This window comes from Hippopotamus amphibius, chromosome 1 (genome assembly GCF_030028045.1).
Source record: "Hippopotamus amphibius kiboko isolate mHipAmp2 chromosome 1, mHipAmp2.hap2, whole genome shotgun sequence".
Lineage (NCBI taxonomy): Eukaryota > Metazoa > Chordata > Mammalia > Artiodactyla > Hippopotamidae > Hippopotamus > Hippopotamus amphibius.
Genome location: NC_080186.1, coordinates 33,296,068 through 33,321,787, shown reverse-complemented (window position 1 = coordinate 33,321,787; position 25,720 = coordinate 33,296,068). Strand labels below are relative to the sequence as shown.

At 52.1% G+C, this 25,720-nt stretch overlaps 1 pseudogene; it reads left to right on the top strand.

Moving 5' to 3' along the window:
- The first annotated feature begins 4,781 nt into the window (after window positions 1–4,781).
- LOC130856840 (60S ribosomal protein L4-like) lies at window positions 4,782–6,086 on the top strand (annotated as a pseudogene).
- Window positions 6,087–25,720: the final 19,634 nt, after the last annotated feature.

The following is a 25,720-nucleotide window of genomic DNA, read 5'->3' as shown; positions in this document are numbered from 1 at the left end:
ACCCCCATCTTAGTTTTAGCAGCTCCACGTGGTCCCTGGCATGGACAGACTGTTGCTACTTGACCATTCACCCACTGATGCCTTTTGGAAGGCCTCCATTTATTGTTTTCATAAACATGTTGCAGTAAACACCTTGTTTATACATCCTTGTCCTCAAAGAACAGATATTTAGATGTGACATTGCTGGACCAAAGACAAGCGTATTTTAAATATTCTGCCAAGAATGAGGTTCCAGTTTGCACTCCTGTCCCCACTGGGCGCAAGTGCCCTTTTCCTCACCAGCCTCCCAGCACTGGGTTTTATCCATCTCTTATTGTTTGCTGCTCTGATAGCGAAAACCACTGCTTCACAAGGAATCTGTTGTGCAAAGGATGCCACCCAGATTGAGGAGAGTGAGGGGCCTGGAGACGCTCTGATGTCCCACTCTGTCTCCTGGTGCAGAGGACCCTTCAGGGTCTTCCAGCGCTGCTCTCCAGGATCCTATTTGGCTGCAGGCCTGTCCCTCTGAGGCTGGCATGAGCCCCCATCCTCTCATCCCTGCCAGTGGCTTGGCCCCACAGGGAGCTAAGCATGGAGGAGGAGCTGGCCTGTCTTCTTCCTCAGCTGACCCCACCCTCCCCTAACAGATGTGCCTTTGAGCAGGGCTGTCCCAGAGACAGAATCATTATGGGAAAGCACGTGTGGTGGGGGACACTGGGCACCTGAACCTGCAAATGTTTCAAAAAGGGGGAGCCTGGGGCATCCTGCTTCCCTCTCAGCCTGCGATCCGAGCTAGCCTTTTGGAAAAGACTGGATCCTGGTCTTGCCTCTGCCCAGGCCTTGCTGTGGCAGATCCCTTCTTGGCTCCAGGCTCCCAGCTGCCAGGCTGGGGAAATCCCTCTTGCAGGGTAGGTGCAGAATCTGCTCCCTCTGGGGACTCCACACTTGCCATGTGCGTGAGTCACTCCCAAGGTGAAAGGATGGCTTCTCCTAGGAGTTGGCAGGCTGGGGACAGGGGAGGGAGGCTGCCTCCCTATGACTTTTTCGCCGCGTGGCGAGCTTGGCGCACTGGGGTCCTGCCTGCCTAATGTGAGACCGAGTGTGAGCACACGCACACCAGGCACAGCAACATGTGCAATGTGTTCTTGTGTGCCGACTGGGGATCCTTCTGCTTGTGTCCAGGCATTCAGGTTTGTGTCGCATGTGATGGGTGTCCACACCCGATCCACATGTGTGCACGTTCCTGTGCACGTCGACACATACAATCAGGTGTGCCTGAGCGCCCCTGAGCATGTAAGTCTTCACCTGGTTGTAACTGCCTAGATGTGTGTGGGCATACATGTGCCTACATCCGTGTGCCTCCATGGGGTGCGGGTGTGCCTGCATGATGTGCGTGCAAACCCATGATTAGGGATCATGGGTGTGTGAGCACACAAGTGACACAAGCATACACGCTAATGTGTGCATTTGTGTCTGCGCACGTGTCAAAACACACGCATAGAGTGTCTGTAGGTGTAGATGGAGTGCATCCGCGTGTGTGGATCTAGAGGTGCTTCAGTGTGCCTGTGGGCAGAGCTGTGTATGGGACTATAGCCGTGTAACTCTCTCCTGATGTGAACACACACGAGTGCGCATTCGCACCCCAGGAGGTGCCACCTCAGGTCTGCAAACCATGACATCTCCTCCAGGGCCCATCCCACCCGGCCTGGACATCTCTCCCCTACACACACTGAGGAACCAACAGAGGGACAGCGCCATTGCTTTAATTACAGGCAGATTAATTATTTTAGTAATTAGTGAGTCATTATAAACCTTACTGAGTTTAAGAACAAACATAGATCTATCATAATACAAAATGCAGATGGAATCCAAACAAGAAGCATGAAAGTTAAGGATTTCCCATCCCAGTCTGGGATGGCAGTTGTGGATAAGTACGCACAGGGCTAGGAAGGCTGGGGAGGCAGGGGCCAGAGCAGAAAACCCCTGCCTCCATTTCCAAGGCTGCCCAGCCCTGACCTCCATTCCCACCCCTACCCAAGGGGATGTTGGCCTGGGCCCAGATGGCCCCAACTCTGGCTTGAGTGGGAGTGGGGGAATGAGGGTGTCAGACCGTCCCCTCTGACACCACCTGGGCAAGGCAGGGCTCTCTCAGCCTCCCTTCCGTCATCAGTAACTCAGGGATAATCATACCTGCTTGGGGTTTCTCAAGGAACCTCAAAATATAAGCTCCGACATCTGCCCACCTCCTTCCTGCCCCCAGAACAATTTCTATCCCCCCACCCCAGCTCCTCCCCTTCTCTCTCAGCCTGCACTGCCTCCTTGCCCCAGGCCTGACCCACAAACTTCTACCCACCTGTGAAAACACACCCGTGTCACCACCCAGCCATGCATTTGTCATCCCAGCTGGACTCTGAACTCCCAGGTAAGGAAGGCTAGGGCCTTCTGGGTCCCCAGAGCCTACCCCAACCTGGCATGGTTTAGATATCAGTCACTATTTGATTTTAGAAATGGAAGATAAGGGTGGGGGAGGGGGAAGGGCTCTGGGAGTAGCAAAGTTTGGTAAACACAGCAGGATGGCAGGTCGTTGGGTGCCCCGAGACTGCGTGAGTCAGCCTGACCCTTGCCCTGGAGAAGGGAAGGAAAAGCATCATTTATCAGTCTCCACCCAGTGCCGGCATCACCCATGCACTCGATCGCCATCACACACCTGGGAGGTAAGCAGTATTTTTATTCCCATTTTATAAATGCATAAACTGACCCTCAGAGAAGGTGAATCAGCAGCAGAGCTGCGACTCAAGCCCTCCTGACTTAGCACCTTCACCAGGCTCTCCCCCCAGGTTCCTTCTCTCCTTCACAGGCCCCACCCACATTCCCTGACACTTAGCAGGAGTCTGTGGCTCTGTCCCAGGGGCTTTGGAAGAGGCCCTCAGGAGCAGCCCTTGGTCATAAAGAACAGAGGTGGTGGATAGATACCCCAGCTCCCTCACGCCATGGGTGGGGCAACTCTGTGGCTGGTTCCACACCTCCTCCTGGAGGTCCCCAGTGGGGCTGAGCCCTATTTCCCACCTGCTACTCATTAACTTGCCTGTGTTGGCTGCCCTTCCTGTCTTTCTTCCATATCCTTTATTGCTTCCTGGAATCCCCTTGAAAATAATAAACTCCATGCCCTCGAATCCTAGTTCAGGTCTTCTCCAAGGGCCCCAACCCAAGACCAAGGGGCAGCAGCCATGGGGGCTGTGAGTCCCTGGCAAGCCAAGAGGACCTCACTGCAAAGAGGCCTCTGCCTCAGAGGCACTGAGACATGCGCAGGGCCGGAAGTGGTTCAGCAGAGGTCCAGGGCCGTGGGAGCAGTCCTGGCAGGTGGGAGGCCAGCCTGGCTGCGGCTCCAGTGCTGTGCACAGTGTCAGGTTGGGGTGTGGGGCTGCAGATGCACCAGGGTAGAGAGGGGGTGGGTGTGAGTGTAGTCGCTGCCGGGATCAGGGCTTGTCTTAGTGCCCAAGACCACACCCGCACCTCCCTCCCTTCTGCAGAAATGGACCCGGGACACCTATGCCCTGGCAGGCCCCAAGGCAGATCTTGGCTAGAAAACCCCAGGGCCCCTGGCTGGCCCTCTCCTGCTCAGCCCCTCTGGCCTGGGTCCTGGCAGAGCAGGGAGGCTGCCCGGGGAATGTCCTAGACAGGGATCTGAGCAACTCTGTGCCTCTCTGGGCCTCAGTTTCCCATTCAGGGCACAGGGCCCTGGTGGGGCTGAGGAAGTGAATGAAGGGATCTCAGCACACCTCCGGGTCTCTGATTCTGCCAGGAAATCATTTGCACACAAAACATTAGATGGGGCATATCTTGCATCCCTACGTCTTTCAGAAGAGGGTATTACTTAACACAGAGGAGTCAAGTCCTAATGGTGGAAATTCAAGCACTGGAGAAGACACAGCTTGACTCTGGGGGTTGGGCTTCCTTACACCCCTCAAATCACACCATGTCAACCCCCAGGCAGACAGCGTCGTAAAGTGGAAAGAGTATAGGCTTTACAGCCAAACAGACTTGGGTTCAAATCCTTGGTGACTCAGGAAAGCCCCTCAACCTCTTTGAGCTTCAGTTTCATTGACTGTGAAATGGGTTGACAATGCCCACCGGCTCCAGGTAAGCATCTTCAATCTCCTTCGGTCCTCACTCTGGGGAGGAAGTAACTCAGATCCCCAGTTGAGGCAACAGAGACCCAGAGAAGAGCAAGCAGGTGCTAAGGAGGCCAGACCCCGGCTCACGTGGGCCCAGAGTGGTTCAGGATCTTCCTGCCTCCCTGCCCAGGAGCCTCTGAGTCTGGGCTGTGCCCTGTCCTTTCCAGCCTTCCCCTGCTTGGCCTAGCCCTGACCCGAGGCTCACCCACTGCCCGGCTCCTGCACCTGACCCATGGGGCAGCTAGGGCTGGGTCTTCAATATTGGCATTCCTCTGGGATAAATACCTTTGGCCTCAGGAATGCTGGGAGCTGGGCCAGGAGGTCAAAGGGCCCACAACCTTATCCTACTCCCCTGAGAAGGTCTTAAAGCCTCACAGCACCTGGGCAGGGCAGGCATGGCCCAGCCACAGAGAGAAACTGAGGGCCACTGACTTCATCCAGGAAAGGGAACCAGAAGCCTCCTTGGTTATCCTCAGTAAGAATCAGGACAGCTGAAGATGAAAAATGAAATCAAAGCAAGCAATGGACTGGCAATTCCACTTCTGGGTATATACCCCAAAGAAATGCCTAGATATGTTCATCAAAAGATGTATACTAGAATGTTCATCTTTTCCTGTGGGAGCTGCTGGGTTGAGAGCAGCATGGCCTTCTCCTCTCCATGCCATGGCGTGTGCTCACCCTCTGATATCAGTGTACTCCGAAAAGGGGCAGTTACCTGGCAAAAATGCCACTTTGCCTGCTGTGTTCAGGTCTCCCATTCAATGAGATATTGTGAACTTTGTTCACACCAACTTGTGGAAAAACAACAGACAGCCCTATGCTGTCAGTGAATTAGCAGGTCATCAAACCAGTGCTGAGTCTTGGGGTACTGGCAGAGCTGTGGCTCGAATTCCCAGGGTTTGAGGTGGCGGGACTCACAGTTCCAACCTGGGTGGTTTGGGAAATATATGTCATGGGGGCTGCATGTTTGCACTAACTGAGACCTGGCGACATTGGCACCACAGAGTGAATACAACGTAGACGCGTTATGCCATCTGCTCTGCACGGGCTGCCGCGGCCTTACCAGCGCTGATCGTGTCTAAAGGTCATCGTCTAGAGGAAGTTCCTGAACTTCCTTTGGTGGTTGAAGATAAAGCTGAAGGCTACAAGAAGACCAAGGAGACTGTTTTGCTTCTGAAGAAACTTAAGGCCTGGAATGATATCAAAAAGTTCTACCCTTCTCAGCGAATGAGAGCTGGCAAAGGCAAGATGAAAAACCGTATCCAGCGCAGGGGATCCTGCATCGCCTATAATGAGGACAGTGGTATCATGAAGGCCTTCAGAAACATCCCTGGAATTACTCTGCTTCATGTAAGCAAACTGAACATTTTGAGATCTGCTCCTGGTGAGCATGGGGGACATTTGTACACTTGAACTGAAGGTGATTTCCGCAAGTTAGATGAGCTGTATGGTACTTGGTGTAAAGCTGCCTCCCTCGAGAGTAACTATAACCTCCCCATGCACAAGATGCTCAATACAGATCTTCGCAGAATCTTGAAAAGCCCAGAGATCCAAAGAGCCCTCCGAGCACCACACAAGAAGATTCATCACCGAGTCCTAAAGAAGAATCCACTGAGAAACCTACGAATCATGTTGAAGCTAAACCCGTATGCAAAGGCCACGTGCGGGAACACCCCTCTTCGTCAGGCCAAGGACCACAGAACCTGGATGGCTAGGGCGGCAGCAGCACTAGAAGCCAAATCAGATGAGAAGGGGGCTCCAGGCAAGAAGCCTGTGGTGAGAAAGAAAGGAAAGAAGGCTGTTGGCATGAGGAAGCCGAAGAAGCCCTTGGCGGGAGAAAAGGCTGCAGCGACCAAGAAACCAGCAGCTGAAAAGAGGCCGACAGAAAAGAGACCCACCACAGAAGAAAAGAAGGCCGCTGTATATACTTAAATTTGTTTATTCCGTAAGGGTCAAATCATTTTGGACAGCTAATCTTGAATAAAGACCTGATCAAAGAGGCAGTGAAAGAAAAAAAAAAAAAAAAAGCATGTTCATAGCAGCACTGTTTATAATACTCTCATACTAAGTGAAATAAGTCACAAAGAGAAAGACAAATATCATATGATATCGTTTATATGGGGAATCTAAAAATAGTGATACAAATGAACTTTTTTACAGAACAGAAACAGACTCACAGACTTAGAGAACAAACTTACGGTTACCAAAGGGGAAAGGTGAGGGGGAGGGATAGATTGGGAGTTTGGGATTGACATGTACACACTGCTATATTTAAAACAGATGATCAACAAGGGCCTACTGCATACCACAGGGAACTCTGCTCAATACTCTGTCATAACCCAAATGGGAAAAGAATTTGAGAGAGAATAGATACATGTATATATAAAACTGAATCACTTTGCTTTACCCCTCAAACTAACACAATATTGTTAATTAACTATACTTCAGTAGAAAACAAAAAAATTTTTCTAAAAAGATGTATACTAGGATGTTCACAGCCGCACTGTTGATAATAGTCTCAAACTGAAAACTATGCAAAAGGCCAGCAACAGTAGAATGAATAAGTAAACCAAGCTACAACTAACAAAATAATATGAATGATCTCACAAAGTGTGCAAAACAAGACTCCATCCCATAAGATTCCACATCTATATACAATTTAGTGGTGCTAGAAGTCAGCAAGGTGGTTTCCCTTGGGGGGATGGGAGCGGGCAGTGAGTGAAAGGGCAAAGGAAGGGGGCTTCTGCGGTAGCAGTCATATTCCATTTCTTTTTTTTTAATTAATTAATTAATTTGTTTGTTTATGTATTTATTGGCTGTGTTGGGTCTCTGTTGCTGCACACAGGCTTTCTCTAGTTGCGGCGAGCCGGGGCTACTCTTCGTTGTGGTGCGTGAGCTCCTCATTGTGGTGACTTCTCATTGCAGAGCATGGGCTCTAGGAGCATGGGCTTCGGTAGTTGTGGCACATGGGCTCAATAGTTGTGGCTCACAGGCTCTAAAGCACACACTCAATAGTTGCGGCACACGGGCTTAGTTGCTCCGCAGCATGTGGGATCTTCCTGAACCAGGGATCAAACCTGTGTCCCCTGCATTGGCAGGAGGATTCTTAACCACTGCGCCACCAGGGAAGTCCCATATTCCATTTCTTGATCCAGCTACGGGCCGCATGGGTGTTCTCAGTTTGTGAAAATTCTTCGAGTTACACATTTATGATCCATACACTTTTCTGTATGAATATTATGCTCTTGAACTTTATGTTGGAATCTTGCAGTACGCCCACTTCTGTGTCTGGCGTCTTTTGTGCAATATTATGTGTTTGACATTCATCCATGTTGTGACACATCATAGGATTTCTTCTTTTTCATTACTGTGTAGTACTCTACTAGCTGAATAGACCACAATGTGTTCATCCACTCTACTGTTGATGGAAATTGGGTTGTTTCCAGTCTGGAAGCTATTTCATATAGTGCTGCTTTGAACAATTTTTGCACCTGAGTTTTGATGAACATAAGTGTGTATTTCTGCTGGGGGTATACCTAGGGGTGGGACTGCTAGCTCGTAGGATATACACCTCTTCAGCTTCATTAGACCCTGAAAGTTTTCCAAAATGGTTTACCATTTCACACTGCCATCAGCTATATATGACAGCTTCAAATCCTCACTGGCACCAGCGTGGTCACGTTTTGTCTTTTAGCCATTCTGGCAGGTGTGAGATACATTTCCCTAAGGCCTATAGAAGTTGAGCACCTGTCTTAGTTTGGGTTCCCTAGGAGCCGACCCTGAGACAAGGATTTGAGAGCAAGTATTTTCGTTAGCAGGTGTGGCATCTCCTAGGGCTGCCGTAACAAAATACCATAGTCTGGGTCTCAAAACAACAGACTTTTATTTTCTCACAGTTCTGGAGGCTAGAAGTCCAAGATCAAGGTACCGTCAGGGTTTGTTTCTGGCAAGGCCTCTCTTCCTGCCTTGCAGATGCTTGCCTTCTCATCGTGTCCTCACATGGCCTCTTCACTGTGCATGTGTGGAGAGGGAGAGAGATCTCTGGTGTTTCTTTCTCTTCCTATAAGGACACCAATTCTATCACATTAGGGCCTCAAGCTTATGACCTCATTGAACCTTAGTATTCTCCCTAAAGGTCTGATCTCCAAATACAACCACATGGGAGGTTAGGGTGACACAATTCAGTCCATCACAGCCGACGATCCTAGGAAAACTTGTAAAGGAGTGAAGAAACGACAGAAGGGTGGGGAGGAGACTCCTGAAGTGTGCGTCCACAAGCAGGTTACCACCTTGGGCATCTGGAGCTTAATCCCATGGGGAGACTCTGGGAAACCGTGTAAACCACACCCCCAAGAGGTATCCCTCTCGGGGAGCCAGGGAGTTGGGTTTGTTTTTTTTTTAATTTATTTATTTAATTTATTCCATTTTTTTGGCTGTGTTGGGTCTTTGTTGCTGCGCGTGGGCTTTCTCTAGTTGTGGCAAGCGGGGGCTACTTTTTGTCATGGTGTGTGGGCTTCTCATTGAGGTGGCTTCTCTTGTTGTGGAGCATGGGCTCTAGGTGCTGTGAAGCACGGGTCCTGGGCACGTGGGCTTCAGTAGTTGTGGCACGTGAGCTCAACAGTTGTGGCTCGCGGGCTCTAGAGTGCAAGCTCAGTAGTCGTGGCACACGGGCTTTGTTGCTCCGCAGCATGTGGGATCTTCCCCGACCAGGGCTCGAACCCGTGTCCCCTGCATTGGCAGGTGGATTCTTTTTTTTTTTTTTTTTTTTAATTTTATTTATTTATTTATTATTTTGGGGGGGGTACACCAAGTTCAATCATCTGTTTTTATACACATATCCCCGTATTCCCTCCCTCCCTTGACTCCCCCCCCCCACCCTCCCTCGAGTCCTACCCACCCTCCCTGTCCCAGTCCTCTAAGGCATCTTCCATCCTCGAGTTGAACTCCCTTTATTATACAACAACTTCCCACTGGCTATCTATTTTACAGTTGGTAGTATATATATGTCTGTGCTACTATCTCGCTTCGTCTCAGCTTCCCCTTCACCCCCCGCCCCGCCCCAAACCTCGAGTTCTCCAGTCCATTCTCTGCATGGCAGGTGGATTCTTAACCACTGCGCCACCAGGGAAACCCGGGAGCTGGGTTTTTATACATCGACTCCTGTCAGTCATTGGTTGAGGGCTATTTCAAGGTATGGGAGAGTGTCAACTCCCCGACACCTCCCAGGCTCACAGAAGCCCTGAGGCTCAGAGCTCTGGGCTCACATGCTACAGCACGTCTGTGCACACTACTAACTGTCGATTTCTCACTTGTGTGAAGTGGTTATTCTTTTGAAGCTGGATTTTAAAGGATGTGTATTGATTGACCAGGCAAGAGAGGGCATTCCAGCAGAGGGAAGAGCATGGACAAAGGCTAGAGAGAGGAAACATATTGTCCAGCCCTGGCTATACAGGGAACGGGAGGGGGATGAGGCTGAGGCGGGGTCAGCAGAGACTCTCTCATGAAGGTCTAATAAGAAGATGAGCCATCCATATGTGTGTCTTTTCAGATACCCAAGCTGGGCTATGTCCCTTAAGAACATCCCAAAATGCTCTCTCAGGAACCCCCAGTCCTCTGACTCTCCCTAGTCCTGACTATGCACCGCAAGCACCCCCAAACTCCAGGATGCCTCCCATAGCCAGAGACATAGCTGCCGCTCCCAGCAGAAAGGCTGACAGCCAGGCCTGGGCCAGAGCAAGGACGAAGGGACCAGCATTCCCAGGGCAGCAGAGACCTAAGCCACAGCTTGGGCATCAGGGGAGTCAAGGGCTGGCCCCAAGGATGACCTTAACAAAAGATCTTGAGCTAAGGTACAGGGTCCTGAAACACTGAGAAGAATCCACTTCGTACCTAAACTCATGCCACCTGGATTCAGGCTGTGCTGCTCCTCTGGGGTCTTCTCACAGGTCAGAAAAGCTGTGTGTGTTTCAACTGTCTTTGGAGCCTGAACAAGGAAGGCAGAGAGTTAGGGAGAGGCTGGGCCCAGGGGTGAGGGCTTGGATGAACAACCCCTTCCCCAACTTCTGTCTTGGCCTGAGGGGGACTGGGAAGTGGGAACTTAAGACAGGTCTGGGCAGGGTTTGACTGCTCTACAAAGCTATCATTTGGAGTCCAACCGTATCCAATTCTGTCTCCAAATAACAAGCATCTTCTCCACAAAAGTGTAACCCTCACAGGGGCCAGGCCTCATGGACGTCTGTCAGTCCAGCCTTTCTTTGGCAAGTCACGTCTCTCCCACCAATTCTTCTCTGTCCGTGTGGCTCAGGTGAGGCAGCCTCCCCACACCCAGGCAGGGGGACTCGTGCACCATGCCTGGCCGACCAGAGTCCCCACCCCCAGGCACCATGATTGGTTCAAGGATAAACACATGACCCAAGCCAGGCCAATAGGAGTCTTCCTTGAGACTTTTGCCAGAGCTTTCTAGAAACTGTCTCATCTTCTGAGATGGTGAGCTGTAAAGAAGAGAGTGTAGCAGCTGGTGGACATCTTGCATCATGGAGAAAATCTACCCCCAAAAAAAAAAAAAAAAAGGCAGGCAGGCCTAGCTGGGAGATGGAGAGAGAGATAGTCTTCATGGTGCCAATTAAACACCTGGATGCAGCATGTCTGAAGATCCTGGACTTGTGATTTGCATGATCCAACATAAGCACACGCTGTGCTTATGCTTCACCAGGTTTCTGAAGCTTGCAGTCTAAAAGGTTCTGATTAAAATACTAGGTGAGGGGGCTTCCCTGGTGGCGCAGTGGTTAAGAATCTGCCTGCCAGTGCAGGGGACACAGGTTCAAGCCCTGCTCCGGGAAGATCCCACATGCCACAGAGCAACTAACCCCGTGTGCCACAACTATTGAGCCTATGCTCTAGAGCCCATGAGCCACAACTATTGAGCCCATATGCCACAACTATTGAAGCCCAAGCGCCTAGGGCCCGTGATCTGCAACAAGAGAAGTCAACAAAAAATGAGGAGTCTGTGCACCACAATGAAGAGTAGCCCTCGCTCATAGCAACTAGAGAAAGCCCGTGTGCAGCAACAAAGACCCAAAGCAGCCAATAAATTAATTAAATAATTAATTAATTTTAAAAAATACTAGGTGAGAACACAAGCAAGCCCTTTCTGCACCTTCATATCTCAGAGATACACAGAGATGTGCAAGGAGTTTCTTTGAAAAGAGCCTTTGCAATTGGAATGTTGCAATGAGGCAAAGATCCCTGTCCCATTGACCTTTTTTGCCAAGTGACAATTAACTAACTCAAAATGGAGTAAACGCTGCCAGCAGTTTACATCCAAGGGTTCAGAATGCTACTCCCACTGGAAGGGCCGTGTCCTGGCAATCTGCCCTCTGCCTGATATCCTAGAGTGTTCTGGAAGGTGCATTTTTCTGACCAACAGTCAGAATTAATTACTTTTTCATTTGCTGAAATGTGGGGGTCAGAGCTATATAGATTTAGGAGAAAGGAAAGAAAATATTGCACTTTTGCAACTCCAGCCTGACTTTGCTGGACTTGATTTGTTTGTTAATTCAATGAAGCTCAACAACCCACCCAAATTTATTTAACCAGAGGGGTTTGGTTAAATAAATTATAATACATGGGTTTAAAAAGAAGTAAGGTAGCTCTAAAATATACCATCATAAAAATATGTCTAATGTATGGCGTTAAATGCACTTTGCACAATCACACCTCAATAAAGTGGTTTTTTTAAAAAAGCAATTTGCAGAATAATATGTATAGCATATGCCCATTAAAAAAATAATAGCTGGCAGCCCTATCACCTGCAGGAGGCTTGTCATTTATACGATTAGATGGGGCGGGAGGGGAAGGAAAAAATAAACTATTTGCAATTAAAGGTAACTCACTCTCTTTGGAGGATTCAGTCCACACAAACTTCAGTTCCCTATCAGAGCTATTTCCCCTTCACAAGAAGGAAAGAACTAGAAGCCTGGGTGTCCTCAGGGCATCAGGGAAGGGCCCATCCCTACCCTCATGTCTCTCTTGTCGGAATATCTCACTGTGTTGGTTCTGAGCCTCCGTTTTCATCCCAGATGCTATTACTTGTGCCACAGGCAGAGCTCAGGGCCGGTTTTGACTTGGCAAAGACTGTGGAAGCTCCAGAGGAGGGGGGAGGATCAGGATCCCTGCAGTCTGGCTGGGACTTCAGGGACATTGTGACCCTGTCCAGGGTCCTGACTGGCAAGTACCCCACCAGGACTCTCAGTGGCCTTCTGTGTCCTCCCATTGTTGGGGTGCTGGGAAATTGAGGTATCCCTTTCACATCACACAAGAGAAAAACCTGACTAGGGGGCACTATCCCTGGTCTTCTCTCTGCCTGAATACTCTGTAATGGGTTGAATCCTGACCCCCCTAAAAGACATGTCCACATCCTAACCCCTGGAACTTGTGAATGTGATTTGGCAAAAGGATCTTTGCAGATATAATTAAGTTGAGGGTCTCAAGATGAGATCATCCTGAATTATCTAGGTGGGCCTTAAACCCAATGACAAGTGCCCTTTAAAGAGAAAGTCAGAGGGAGATTTGACACAGAAGAGGCGAGGACTGAGAAATGGAGCAGAGGGACATGTAAAGACAAAGGCAAAGACTGGAGTGATGGGGTCACAAGGAATGCCGATAGCCACCAGAAGCCAAAAGAGGCGAGGAACAGACTGTCCCTTGGAGACTTCGGAGGGAGCACAGTCCTGCCAATACCATGATTACAGACTTCTGGCCTCCAGAACTGTGAAAGAATAAATTTCTGTTGTTTTAAACCACTTGTTATGGCAGCCCAAGAAAGTAATACACATTTCCTGCTGCCCTTTCTACTCTACTGTGGGCGTGGACCAAACCTCTCTCCAGACAGCATCCTACAGTTCTAGAGTTCTAGAAGTGGGCAGAAGTCCCCCTCCAGGGTTTCTATCCTTTCCATAACTTCTCCCAGGCTGGGGCTCAGAGGGAAGGGTGGGGCGCAGGGTCCCGCAGGCAACCTCTTCAAGTCACTCTTTCTTCCTCCAAATCTGTTTTTCCAACTGTCTAGTGGCTCCTCTGAGAAATGGAAGCATGGCCCACATCCTCCCAAGCTGAGCAGGAATTTCCCCTTCATTGCACCATAAATTGTTTCCACCTGTGCCTTAGTGTAACCCTCCATATTCAGTCCTCTAAGTTTGCTCTTAACATCGCAGGAAAGTTCTAGGAGCAGAGAGCTGCTTTTTCTCGCTTATGGTAGGTGGTGCTGATTCTATACCCATGTCCTGTTTCCCTGTCTCTTAAAAACAGCCCAGTTTTCATTCTGGAGGCCACCTTGCCCTCACATTACCCACACACTTCAGGGCAAGCTGCCCCAGCCTCAGCTCAGGGGGCGGCTCCAACTGATGTCATGGAATCCCATCCCGCTTGGTCCAGAAACCAGTGCAGGGTGTATCTCTGGCCACAGGAAAAGGAACACAGTGTTAGCTGTGATGCAAGGGGAAACGTACTGGGAACTTCTTGCTCTTAAGAAGGATCCTCTAGTGTGGATCCCCTATGTGTCCTGGTGGTGAATGTGTGGGCCAGCTATCTGGCAATTCTGAGGGAAGCCAACCCATGGATGAAGCCATAGGACAGAAGAGGGCACAGCCAAGGGACTGCAGAGAGATGGGCCAGAGTTGCTGGATTAAGCCAACGCTGAAGCCCACCCTATTTCTGGAATCTGGTTACCTTGGCCAGTACATCTCATTGTTGAAGCCAGTGTGTGTTAGACATACTGTTACCTGCAGCCCAAAGCATCTTAACCAATATATCACTTACCAAAGCAAGTTTTTAAGACTATTGTCTTGTTACGGGCTTTGAGATCCTATTTTGAGAGTCAGAGGCTAACTAAACATTGTTCTTTACTCCTCTTATATTACTGTTCTAGCTATGTTAATCTTCCCTGAGGCAAATGGATGCCTCTGGCTCAATAGGAGGAAAATCTCACATATGAAAGCATGAGAAAAAAAAACACATTACTACATTTCAAAGAAATTATCCACATTACCCTAACATTCACACAAAAATCTGGGGGAAGAACTTCTAAACTGTGAGCAGTAGGAGCTGAAGAGAACTTGGGGGAAATGGATCTCCCTTTCTAGGTTGGCATTACTGTAAAGTTTGGATTTTATAGGCAGCATATATTGCATTTGTAATTTAAAATCCTGAGATTAAAAAGTCATCCAAGGCATCCAGAATTCCCCAAGGTACCTGTTAAGGCTCAACTGTTAATTAGGCAGGAAATTTATTGGCAGGACAAAGCAATGACTTAATATTTCTTTGCAATATAGATTTTTATTTTCAACAACTTGCACTGGCCTGATCTATCTGAGTAAATGTTCCGCACCACAAGAAACCCCCACCAAATCATTGCCAAATGGTAGTTGGCAGGACTTCACTGTCTCCCGGGGTCAGGAGATGGGCTGAAGCTCTGAGTCAGCCAAGGCCTGACCCCTCACTCTCTTCAATCCCAGAGTCTCAGGGCAGAAAGCACCCACACCAATCTGAAGTCGGAAGGTCCTCCTCTCAAACTCCCAACCTGGGCTCACCCTCCTCCTGCAGGAAGGATGCCGCTTCCTCCTCGGACAGAGCTGAAGAGCTTCAGCATCTCCAGAGGGATCACCAGGCTCTGGGGACCAGAGGTCACGGGCCAGACCCCAGTGCCTCTGGAGCACCCTGATCTGCCCCAGGGTCCGCGTCACTCCGTAAGGATCCTCTTCTCAGCTTAGTCCTAATGCAGCTTTCAAGCCCAGCAGGCCTGTCTCTGGCAATCCCCCAGGCTGGTGAAGCCAGGAGTCCCAAGGTGAGTGGAAGGAGCCTCTACCCCAGCCAGGAGAAACGCCAGGGCTGACCCCATACCCCATAAGGGCTGGAGAGACTGGGTTCTGGGCTCAGAGCTTGGGGAGAGGAGGAGGAAAGATGAAAGAGCTGAAGAAGAGACAGTTTCCTAGCACCTACTTACCCACGCCCACCATCCTCTCTTCCCTGGACCTCGGTCCCTGTGCTTGGTCCCTGGACTCTGTCTGTCCCTCTCTAGCGCCTCTGGCTCCAAGATCAGAAAAAGCATCAGTGCGGGCCCCAATTCTAGAATCGCAAGACTCAGAGAGGCTAATACTGGGGACCTCAGCCCATCCCTGCCTGGGTGTGGGGTGGGTCTGGATGTCCCCCATGCTCACCGCCCCTACGAAGGGCCAGGCACCCCCTGGAGGACATCCTGTTCCCCATGGGTACCCAGACCCCTCCAGATGCCCTGAACCTCCTCATCCACCCCGACCCCTGCCTGGATGGGCAGCAGCGACCCCGGGGTCGCCTGCCCCAGTCTGACCCCCATGTGGCTTCCTGGTCCCCAGGGAGCAACATGTGCCAGGCCCCGTGCTGGGTATAGGTTCAGAGATGAAGGTGGGTCCCTACTGCAGGGCAGCAGGAGGGGAGGGGTGCAGCAGGTGGAAGGATGCCCAGATGAAAACATCCACAGTGGCTGCCGTGGGTGGCACAGCCACTCAGCCCAGCGATGGCTGGGGATGTGATGTTGAAGCGACACCCGTCTCTTCCTCGACAAGCAGGTCAATTCCCAGCAGAGATCTGCGCGGGCACCCTCACCAGATGCAGCATCCCTCACGAATGTTGCCTCCCTCAGGGAGGTCCTTGCTGAGCACACAATTTAACAAGCAGCCCCCCGCTCCACTGTTCTTTAAAGCACGTATCATATCACCATCTAGCATTACATGCTCTATTTGTTTTTCCGGTCTCCTGCCTCCCCGCGCTGGAATGTAAGCTCTTTGAGGGTGGGTTTCTGTGTCATTCTTCCATCCCCAGCCTCTGGGACGCTGTCTGGGCACTGACTATGTATTTGTGGATTCAGTATATCTGCATGAAGGGTGGAGTTGAACACAACTCTTGTCCCTCCTTCTGCCTCATCAGTCACCTAGCCAAGCAGTCCCCAGGTCCTGTAGACAGTGTCTCTTCCCCTGTTCTGTCCTCTCTCCTCCTCCCTCTCCCCAAACTCTAAGCCCAACCCTTACTCAGTATTTCCTCATCTCCAAGGATCAGTTCAAATATCACCTCCTCTGTGAAGCCAGCTCAGATCCATCTGCAGGCACACTGCATGTTACATGACCATGGCCCCTCTTACTCTACACTGCAGTCATTTGTTTACATGTCTGTCCACACACCCCCACTCTGCCAACCACCACCACCACCAGCACTGCCAAATAGAAGATCTTTAGAGCTGGGCTGGGGCCCTTGTCTCTGTGTGCGTCCAGGGCTTCTAGAGGGGAAGACTGGGTATAACATCAGAGCTGGGGAACTGCCTGTTGGATGAATAAAGGACTGAGAGGAGAAATGAATGGATGCGTCCGCGTTGGTGAGAGGTGCGTGAAGGAGCAGCCAGCCGCGTGAATGAGCGAGGGAAGAAGTTACTGAGTGAATGAGTCACTGACTGAGGTGGGAGGGGAGGGCGAGCGAGCCTGTGAAGGAGGGAGAGCCGTGAGCCTTCCCAGCCTCCTCCAGCAGCCCTGGCAGCAGCCCTGAGCCTGAGCTCCACGCCAGCCAGACCTCCCGATGCCTCCTCCCTGAGCCAGCTCCCGTCAGCGCTGCTCAGCACACGCTCCCGATGCTGGCCGGACCCTGCGCCGGGCCGTGAATCAGACAGGGCCCTGCCCCAGGGCTCCTGGGACCAGGGGCAGACAGACAGCCTCATAAATAAACCCGATGCCACGCTGGGCAGACACGTGTTCCGGCAGAGCAGTGAGCTCGGGGCTGGCTCCGGAGCCTGGGGCAGGCAAGGCAGAGCCTGACGGAGGGGTCTGGGAGAACCTCAGGAAGAGGGACCTCAGAGATGAGCCTGGTGGGAAAAGGGCACCCGGGGCAGGAGGGACCGCAACAGCCAAGGCACAGTGTCATCGATGGACGCAGAAGTGCAGGGGGAGGGCGTGGTGGAGGCGGGGGCCACGGGGAGCACTGGGCCTGGGCGGAGGAGTCGAGGACTTGGGCTTGGCAGAGCCAGGGATGGGGACATAGCAGGATGTAAGCAGAGTGGGGCACGAGGATTATGGGCTGGCGGCCCTGTGTGTTCCCAAAGGAGGATGGGAGGCTACGGGGGACATTTCAAGGAGTTTCTAGGGTGCTCAGGGCTGGGACCTGCTACAATTTCTGTGTAATTTGGCTTCTGGTTTCTCTCCACGAGGAAATCACCATCATCCTCCCAGCCTTGATACTCACCTCCAACAGCCTGAGGCATTTGGAGCCCCCAAACTAAGGAGGTTATTTGGGGGGAACACAAGTGGGTGTTTATAAGTCGGGATTGTTTTACAATGGTTCAGATCACGGGGGAGACTCTGAGTTTCCTGAAGCAATCAGGGAATTTCAGACTTTGACAGGAAACCTCCTAAGCAAATCGGTGGAGGCCAGGGAAGATGCTGAATGCTGTACAATGCGTGGGACAGCCCTCCATGACAAAGAAAGATCCAGTCCAAAAGGTCAGTATGTCGAGGTTAAGCAACCCTGCCCTTACAAGGGGGAGGACAGAGGATGCAAGGAGGCTGGATCAAAAGGGGGGCCCCAGTAGTCGGAGTAGCTCTTCATATGAGCCGGGAGCTGTACTGAGAACCTACCCCCATTCGCTCACGTCATCTCTTCCCACTTTAAGGATGAGGAAATTGAGGATTAAGAAGATAGGTGACTTGCCCAGGGTCACACAGCTGGTGGGTGGTGGAGGCAGGATTCCTACCCTGGCGGTCTGGCTCCACAGGCTGTGCTCTTGGCCATGACATCCCACGGCCTCCCACATCACCCAGTAGCTGGGACAGAGCTGGCACTTGGACCCAGGGCCCCCCCTCTGCAGGGAAATGCTCCTTTCACTCTTCTCTGGGCCCTAGGCCTTGGGCTCCTCCACCGCAGACTTGGAACTTGGCACCTGGGACCTCGGTTTGTCAGGGGTGCAGTGGGCAAGCAGGAGGCAGATCCCAGGGACAGAGGGCCTTTGTCCGCCTGCAGATGGGCAGGGGCCAGTTGGGTGCAAACTCATTAGACGGCTGCTGCGGCTGCCAAGGAGATGGGAACAATTAGAGGGCCCAGCTCAAGCCAGGAAGTGGAAGCCACACCGTGAGAGCTGCTGAGCTGCCCTGCCCTCCACCAGGGGCCCGGTTCCCTGCGAGGCAGCTGCCAAGTTTGTCTTCAGGATGGTGATGGCAGCTCCATCCTCACGGATTGAACCTACTATGTGCTGGGCTGGGCACGTTCCACATCTTGTCTCCTTTCATCTCTAAACCCCCTTGGGAGGCTGGAATGACTAACTCCACTGCATTCACTTAGTCATCCCTCCATTCATTCGACCGCTATTTATCGGGTGTCTACTATGCGCCTGCCCTGCGCTGGATCCTGGAGAGGCAGCAGGGAACACTACAAACAAAAATCCCTGCTCTTGTTGACCTCACGTTCTGGAAGGAGGAGATAGACAACAAAAAAAGAAACAAACAAGGTAACAGCAGCTTGAGATCAGTGCTGTGGAGGAAATGAAGGGGCGGATGGGAGGAGGCTGGGGATAAAGGGGTCAGGGAAGGCCTCTCTGAGGAAGTGACAGTTCACAGGGGAGGAACTCAGGCTCAGAGAGGAGAGGGGACTCGTCCAAAGCCACACAGCTGGAAAGTGGAGGAGCTGGGGCTTGGCCCAGACCTGCCCACCTGCAGACCTGACCCGGGCGCCTGTCTCCCAGGATCGCCTCCCCATCGGGCCGATCGCCGCCATCACAGGTGTGTGCCACATGTGGACACAGTGTCTCCACCCCTACCTCATACCAGCCTCAAGGAGTAGGTGAGACTACCATCTCCGCCTTACAGGTGGGGAGCTGAGGTCCAGACTGGGGCCGTAACCAGCCCAGGGGCCCAGCAGAGGAGTGATAGAGAGGGGACTTGGACCTGAGTCTTTTGATCCCCAAACCTGTGTTCCTTCTGCCACACCTCGATCCTTCCCAGCCAAGCACTTGGCCCGCACTGAGCACTCAGTAGGCCTGTAAGAAACAGATGAATGGGCAGACCATGTGGCCTTGGACAAAGTTCATCTCCCTGCAGGACTTCCATTTCTCCCTTAGAAAATATGAAGCAGTCCAGACCAGCTCTGCAATGCCAAAGTTCATTCTACTCAGCTGACATCCCTTGAGGAGCATGATGGCCCCCAGGGAGACAGAGATGAAGGAGGCTCTACCCATCACAGGCCACGGGACAGGGACACCATTCTGGGTGGAGCAAACTGCAGGCAGAAGCGCAGAGGCAGAAAAGGAAATAGCAAGGGGTCAGCGGGCATGGTTTAGGATGTGGAGAGCCACCTGGAACTCTCATCTACGTGTCCCCTTCCTTTTCCTATATTCCCACCGCCTGCCACATGCATAAGGTCTTAGGCCACCATAGCTTCACCCCTTCTCAGTTCCAGCCCTGGCTTGGGTCCTGGAGAATCAAGCAGAGGAGGGGCTGAAATAGGACCCAAATACATCTGAGCCACCAACTGTGCACAGACAGTGTGACCTTGGTCAGGCAGCTGGTCCCCTCCCTTGGCCTTGGATTTCCTATTGAGGAAGAGTGATCAGAGCAACTCAGTAGCATAGTAAAATGTGGGGTTTATGAGCACATCCTCCAGGCCAGGCAGCTATCCCTTGAGACAGGTAATATCATTATCCTCGATATACAGATAAGAGATCTGAGGCCTAGCGAGGTGATGTCACTTGCCCAGGGTCACACACTAGGAAATGCTCCCCCCCCCCACCCCCTGACCTGGGGATTCACATGCAGGTCCATCTAATGCCAGAGCTCTGCCCATAACAAAAAGCTGCTCATGGGCATGTGTGTCTTGCACTTTGATCCGTGCAACAGTCAATCCCTGGGACTTTACCTATTGGAAATAATCCAGGAGAGCCAAAAAGCTGCTCACTGTAGCCCTGCTTATAGTATGATGGATCACTGGAAAAAACCTGCTTGCCCAATGACAAGGCCTCGTTCACTGTCGAAATTAGGCAATTTCAGATAGACTGCGGCTTCTTGAGCACTGGCTCTTGCCGGTTATTCTGTTGTAACCCTCTCAACAACCCTGCAGAGTGGATGTTGCTTTCCGCATCCCTGGACGAGGCCTCGATGTGCAGAGCGTGAAGGATTGGCTGAGGGCACACGGCCAGTGATGGACCCGGACATTAGCGGTGCAGCCAGGCCTGTTCACGCCATGCCCCAGGTAGCAACAGGCAGCTCTGTTCTACAAGAAAGGAAGCTAAGGCTCAGAGAGGGCAAGTGACCCAACGCCACACCGCTGATAAGCAGAGAACTGGAGTTTGACCTCAGGCACTTGGAGTCCGTGCTCTGGGACCACTTCCCCACACTGCCACCTAGCGACTGAGAGGCTCCGGATGAGTGGTTCAGCCTCTCCAAGCCTCCTGAGCTCCTCATCTGTAACATGGGGATAAGCCTGTCTGTGGCATATGGTGGTTGTAGGGAGGATTAAATGAGTGTCTGGCCAAAAGGAGTGTCAGCACGTAAGCCGTGGAAGGGAGATAACAATGGCAATACCAGTAGGACTGCCACTGCTGTCACTAGCGGACACCAACGGGACAACGTTATGCTGCGAAAGGAAAGGAAACCTTGCCTGGAAGTTGGAAGGACTGGCTGCAAATCTCAGCTCAGACACATCCTCTCCCCTCTGGGCCTCAGTTTCTCCACCTATAAAATGGGGGAAGGGCAGACTTGAAGACATTTCCTGCTCTGATGGTCTGAGTCCAGGAACCCTGTTGTCGTAGGTTTTCACTGTGCAGGAAGCGACCTGGGGCTCTGCCTGCTCGTCCCTCATCCCACACTGGTCTGGGGGGATGTGGTGGGTCTGGGCCTGAGGACACACAAACACATGTCCTGGAGGAGGACAAGAGGCCCATGGGCTAGGGGAATGGGGTTAAACCGGGAGGCCCCAACGCACTGTCCCGCATACACAGCCCTGGCTGCTGGCCTAGGGGTCACTCAGACAGCGTCTGCTCTGGGTCCCTCGTACCTCAGCGCGTGGGGTGTGCCTCTGCCCCTCAGCCTCCCTCTCTCCACTCCCTGCCCGTCCCCCAGGAGATGCTGAACCTTGGGGAAGAGAAAGCAGAGGAAGGCAAGGAAAGAGAGGCTGGAAGGGCCAGGAGAGAGGAAGAGGACACCCCAGGCTGGAGGAGGGAACAGCACAGTGTTGCAGGATGGTGGGGGCAGGGACAAGGGTGAGGCTTGGGGCAGGGTGGGGAGGAAGGAAAGAGGCCATGAGAGGGACTTGGAGGTCTCTGTGACGTTTTTCAGAGTCCCCTTTACTCACCCTGGTGGGCTTCGGGTGCCCCCTCTTTGTGTCCAGTGACTGAATGCCGGGGGCCAGGCCTTTCACACAGGTCACACCAGCCCTGAGGGCGGGTCTGCCACGGTGGCCCCAGCCCCCTGGGTGGCCACACGGAAGGGCCGAGGGATATTTGTGGAATAAAGGACTTGGTTCCACCTCCCAAAGGTTCTGAATTGAAAAGAACGTAAACATCATCCAGTCCACCTTTCCTCACCTGCCCCACCTCATGAGAGGAAGGACTTTCTCAGGGTCCCACAGTGAATGATGTCAGGGCCAGAATTGGAACCCAGTGTCTGGTGTCTTAGACCCCTTTCCAGCGCAGCACTTGAGGGTTCCTCCTCTGGTTCTGGCTTTATAACCAGCCACAAGACTGGGGTCGGGGCCTACAGCTCAGCCGCCGATCTCCTCGAGTTGGAAGAGCGTTAAACAGGGCCTCAGTGATGCTCAGTTTTGACTCCTGAGTAAGTGAGGGTGGTAGCAGGGAACACACTGATGTGGCATCTGAGGGGCTCCAGGGAGCCTGAGCCCAGGACACGCTTCCACCAAGGTCTGGATGACCCCAGGGCCTGCAGGGCCAGTGGCGGGGAAGTGGGCAGCATCCTTGGGACTGAGGCCCGGTGGCAGAAAGAGGAAAGGCCGAGATACCCCAGAGGCAGCAAAGCTGAGAGACACAGGGACACCAGGCCAGCTATAGGTTAAGAGCTTTCATAAGCTTCCAGCTACAGCCAAATGCAGGAGATCAGTTTGTAAATAGACAACAAAATCCCACAGAGACAAACACCCTCAGACTTGTCCTAACCCATCTCTCTGATGGGCTCAGAGCCGGAGCTGGCCTGCTCAGATTCCTCATCCCTTTCCAAGGAAAGGGCAGCTTAACCTTGGACCTGGAGAGGCCAGTGCCTCCCTCAGGCCAGTCCTTCTGTTGCTTCCCATTCAAACTCTTCAGCAAATCCCTCTGGGTTTATTGCTTGCCCCCCTTCCTTGTTGGACTCCAGCCTCATCCCCATCAGTTTTGCTGACCTTTTCTCCCATACTTTCCATGGCTTCCCATGTCTACAAGGTGCCATTCAGACCCCTCAACTTGACATTCAGCATCTCCACCATCTGGTCTCTGACTTCAATCCCTACTGCTCCCCTCTGCCCCAGCAATGACTCTCAGTCTTGGGATGCTCTCCCCATGCAATCTGCTCATTCTGATCTGGATTTGGTCTATCAAGCCCAGTTTGGCCCTTGCCCTTAGCCTTGTGGTCAAAGGAGGGGTCCCACCTAGCAGGCATGCCTTGCCGCTGAATGGCAGGTGGCACATGTGTCTGCCCCAATCAGTGGAGCCATGGTATAGGGGAATCCCAACCCTACCCCTTCCTGGAAGTGTGACCTTGGAGAGATGCACCTCAGTTTTCTTATCTGTAAAATGGGAATGGTGATCCCTCCACAGGATTCAAAGCTCTGGGCACAGTGCAGATCACAGAGATGGGTCTCAAGACACTTGAGCTATTATTATCAGGATCAGTGCTGTTATTATTTCATGCAGTCCCATGCACCAAACACACTAAGCACCAAGCCACCAGCAGATAGCAAGGCTGCCAAACCACTTCACATGAAAATATTAGAAACACTCACCTCCAGCTCAACTTAAATATGGGAAACTGAGGCCCAGGGACCAAAGCCAGTTAATGGCAGAGCCCGATCAGAAGCTGATTTCCAAGCCAGAACATTTCCCTTAGAAGCTGCCACTGCTAAGAATCAAGTTCAAACATCAAACTTTAGTTATGATAGTCTCCATGTATCCTGAGAGAAACCCTTAGCTGCACATAAGAATCTTTATTATTTATTCTCATTTTTAACATCCCCCCCCCCCCGCTTTATGGCTCCTGTGCACCTTCAGAGAACACCCCTCCCTCCTTCTCCTGGGCAAATCTCACTCTTTCAGCAGCCCTTTCTCCCCCCACATCCTTTCCCTCTCCACCCCTTTCTCTGACCTTCCCTGGCAGAGCCAAAGGGCAAATGCTGGCTTGCCTTTTTGCTACTCAGCTAAAAAGCTGAATTCCTTTTCTCCCAGGGCCCTACTGGATTTTGTTGTTGTTGTTTTCCTTAGCCTCAAGGATCTACTCTGTAAAAGAAAACCAGAACCTCCCTCTCCCCAACGCTTACCCATTCCCAGGTCCTCCTATCTTTAAAAACAACCAACTAGCAGACAAACCTCCTTCTACCCTCTTCTCTTTCCTCCTGGCCCCGTTCCTTCTCTTTCAGCCCCGTTTCTTGGTGGTGACCTGTTATCTCCAGGTCCCATCTCCTTGGCTTAGCCTCCTACTCCTCAATCCATGGGGCTGCTCTGCTTCCTCTCCACACTCCGCCCACACTACTCCTGTGCAAGTCTGCAGTGACTCCATTTGCCTAGATCCGCTGGGCTCTGGGTAGCCTTCAAGCTGCCTGATCTGTCTGCATCAGTTCCCCCGCTGAGCACTCCCTCCCGGGGACCATCTGACACTGTCTCCCTAAGACTCTGCCCTAACTTCTCAATCTCTTGTTGGCTCCTCCTCCATCCAAACCTTGACATTCTGTCTTGGGCCCTCTTTTCGTCCCATGCTGCTTCCCTTGGCATTCCCACGGGCTGAGTTTCCATCTCTAGCGCATAATTCCTAGAGCCCCATCTCCAGCCCAAACCTGTTTCCTGACCCCCAGGCCTGGGCACCAACTGCCTCCACTGGGTGTCTCTAAGGCAACTCCAACTGAGCACCTCTAGAACCATCTCTTGATTCTCTTTTGTGACATCTGCTTCCTCTCCCAAGCCCCCATCTCTGTGTCCAGCCCCACCATCCACACTGCCTTTCAAGTTGAACATCTAGGAGTCGCTGGCCCTTCCTCTTTCTCACCCCCGTATCCAGTCTGTCACCATGTCCTGCTGAGTCCACCCTCCAAATGCCCGTACAGTCTGTCCAGGCCTCCTGATTCCACAACCACGACCTCAGTCCAGACTCCTCACCTCTCCCCTGGTGGGGAGTCCTAACAGGGCCCTCAGAGCCACACTTACCCTGCATTCCATTCTCCTTCCAGCAGCCAGAGGGGTCTTTCTAGAACACAGATCTTTTTACGTCATTTCCCTGCTTAAAACTCATCACCGTCTGCCAGTTGTTCTCCAGTAAAATCCCCAAATGTTTGGCATCTGGTACCACCCTCCCCCCAGCTCTCTGAGTACCAGCCACCCTGGCCTTTTAGCCTTTCTTTCGATTTGCTGTATTTCTTCCTGCCTCCGAGGCTTTGCCCTTGCTGTTTTCTCTGTCCAGAATGCTTTTCCTTCACCCCCCAACCCATCCTCCAGAGATCAGGCCAAGGGTTGTTCCCACATTTCCCCCAGGGCCTCGGGGATTTCAGCAGCTGCCGGGTTCTCTGCGCTCACCCGTAGGTGCCTGTGGTTGCTTGATTCATGTCTGTCTCAGCTCCTGGACCGCAGAGAGTGAAGGCCAGGGGCCGTGTCTTGTCTTGCTCATCCTACAGCCACCCCACACCTGGCCCACAGCACCCCAGGGCCCCACCTGCCCAGGCCATTCCCCTACCCACACAGCCAGCACTGACTGCCCCAGAGACCAGCTCCAGCCTGGAATTCAAGGACTCACCCTTCCAACACCCCCTGTCCCTCCCCCATCCACACTAGAGAGCCTCCTCCCTCCTCCCTTTGCTCCCCCATATCCCCCTCCTCCCTCTTTCTCTAATGATTTTCATCCAGCAATAGCCAGCTCAAGCCCACCATCCTCAGTGATGCTTCTGTTCCCTGACCACACAGCCCATCTTCCTCTGAATTGATGGGCATCCCTTCCTGGCTTCAGGATGAAATCACAAGACACTTGGGGTTCTTCACACTCTGGCCCAGCCTATACTCTCAGTTCCCCACCATCCACCATCCACACACTCAAAACCCCAGAGTCCAGCACAAGAGGACTTGGCCTCAAAGCTATGTTTCCTGGATACAAGCCCTGCTTCCACCTCTTACAAACTTCAGGATCTTAGGCAAGTACTTTGCTAAGCCCCAATTCCCTCACATGTAAGATGGGAACAGTTAAGAGTCCCCACCTCATCAAATTTCGTAGGAATTAAATACAGAATTCCACAAGAAGTATTTAGCCCAGTGCTCGGCATCAAGAAGCCCTGAGCTTCTTTCCTCTATCATAGCCCTAATTTTGTTAAGAGCCTGACCTTCCCCT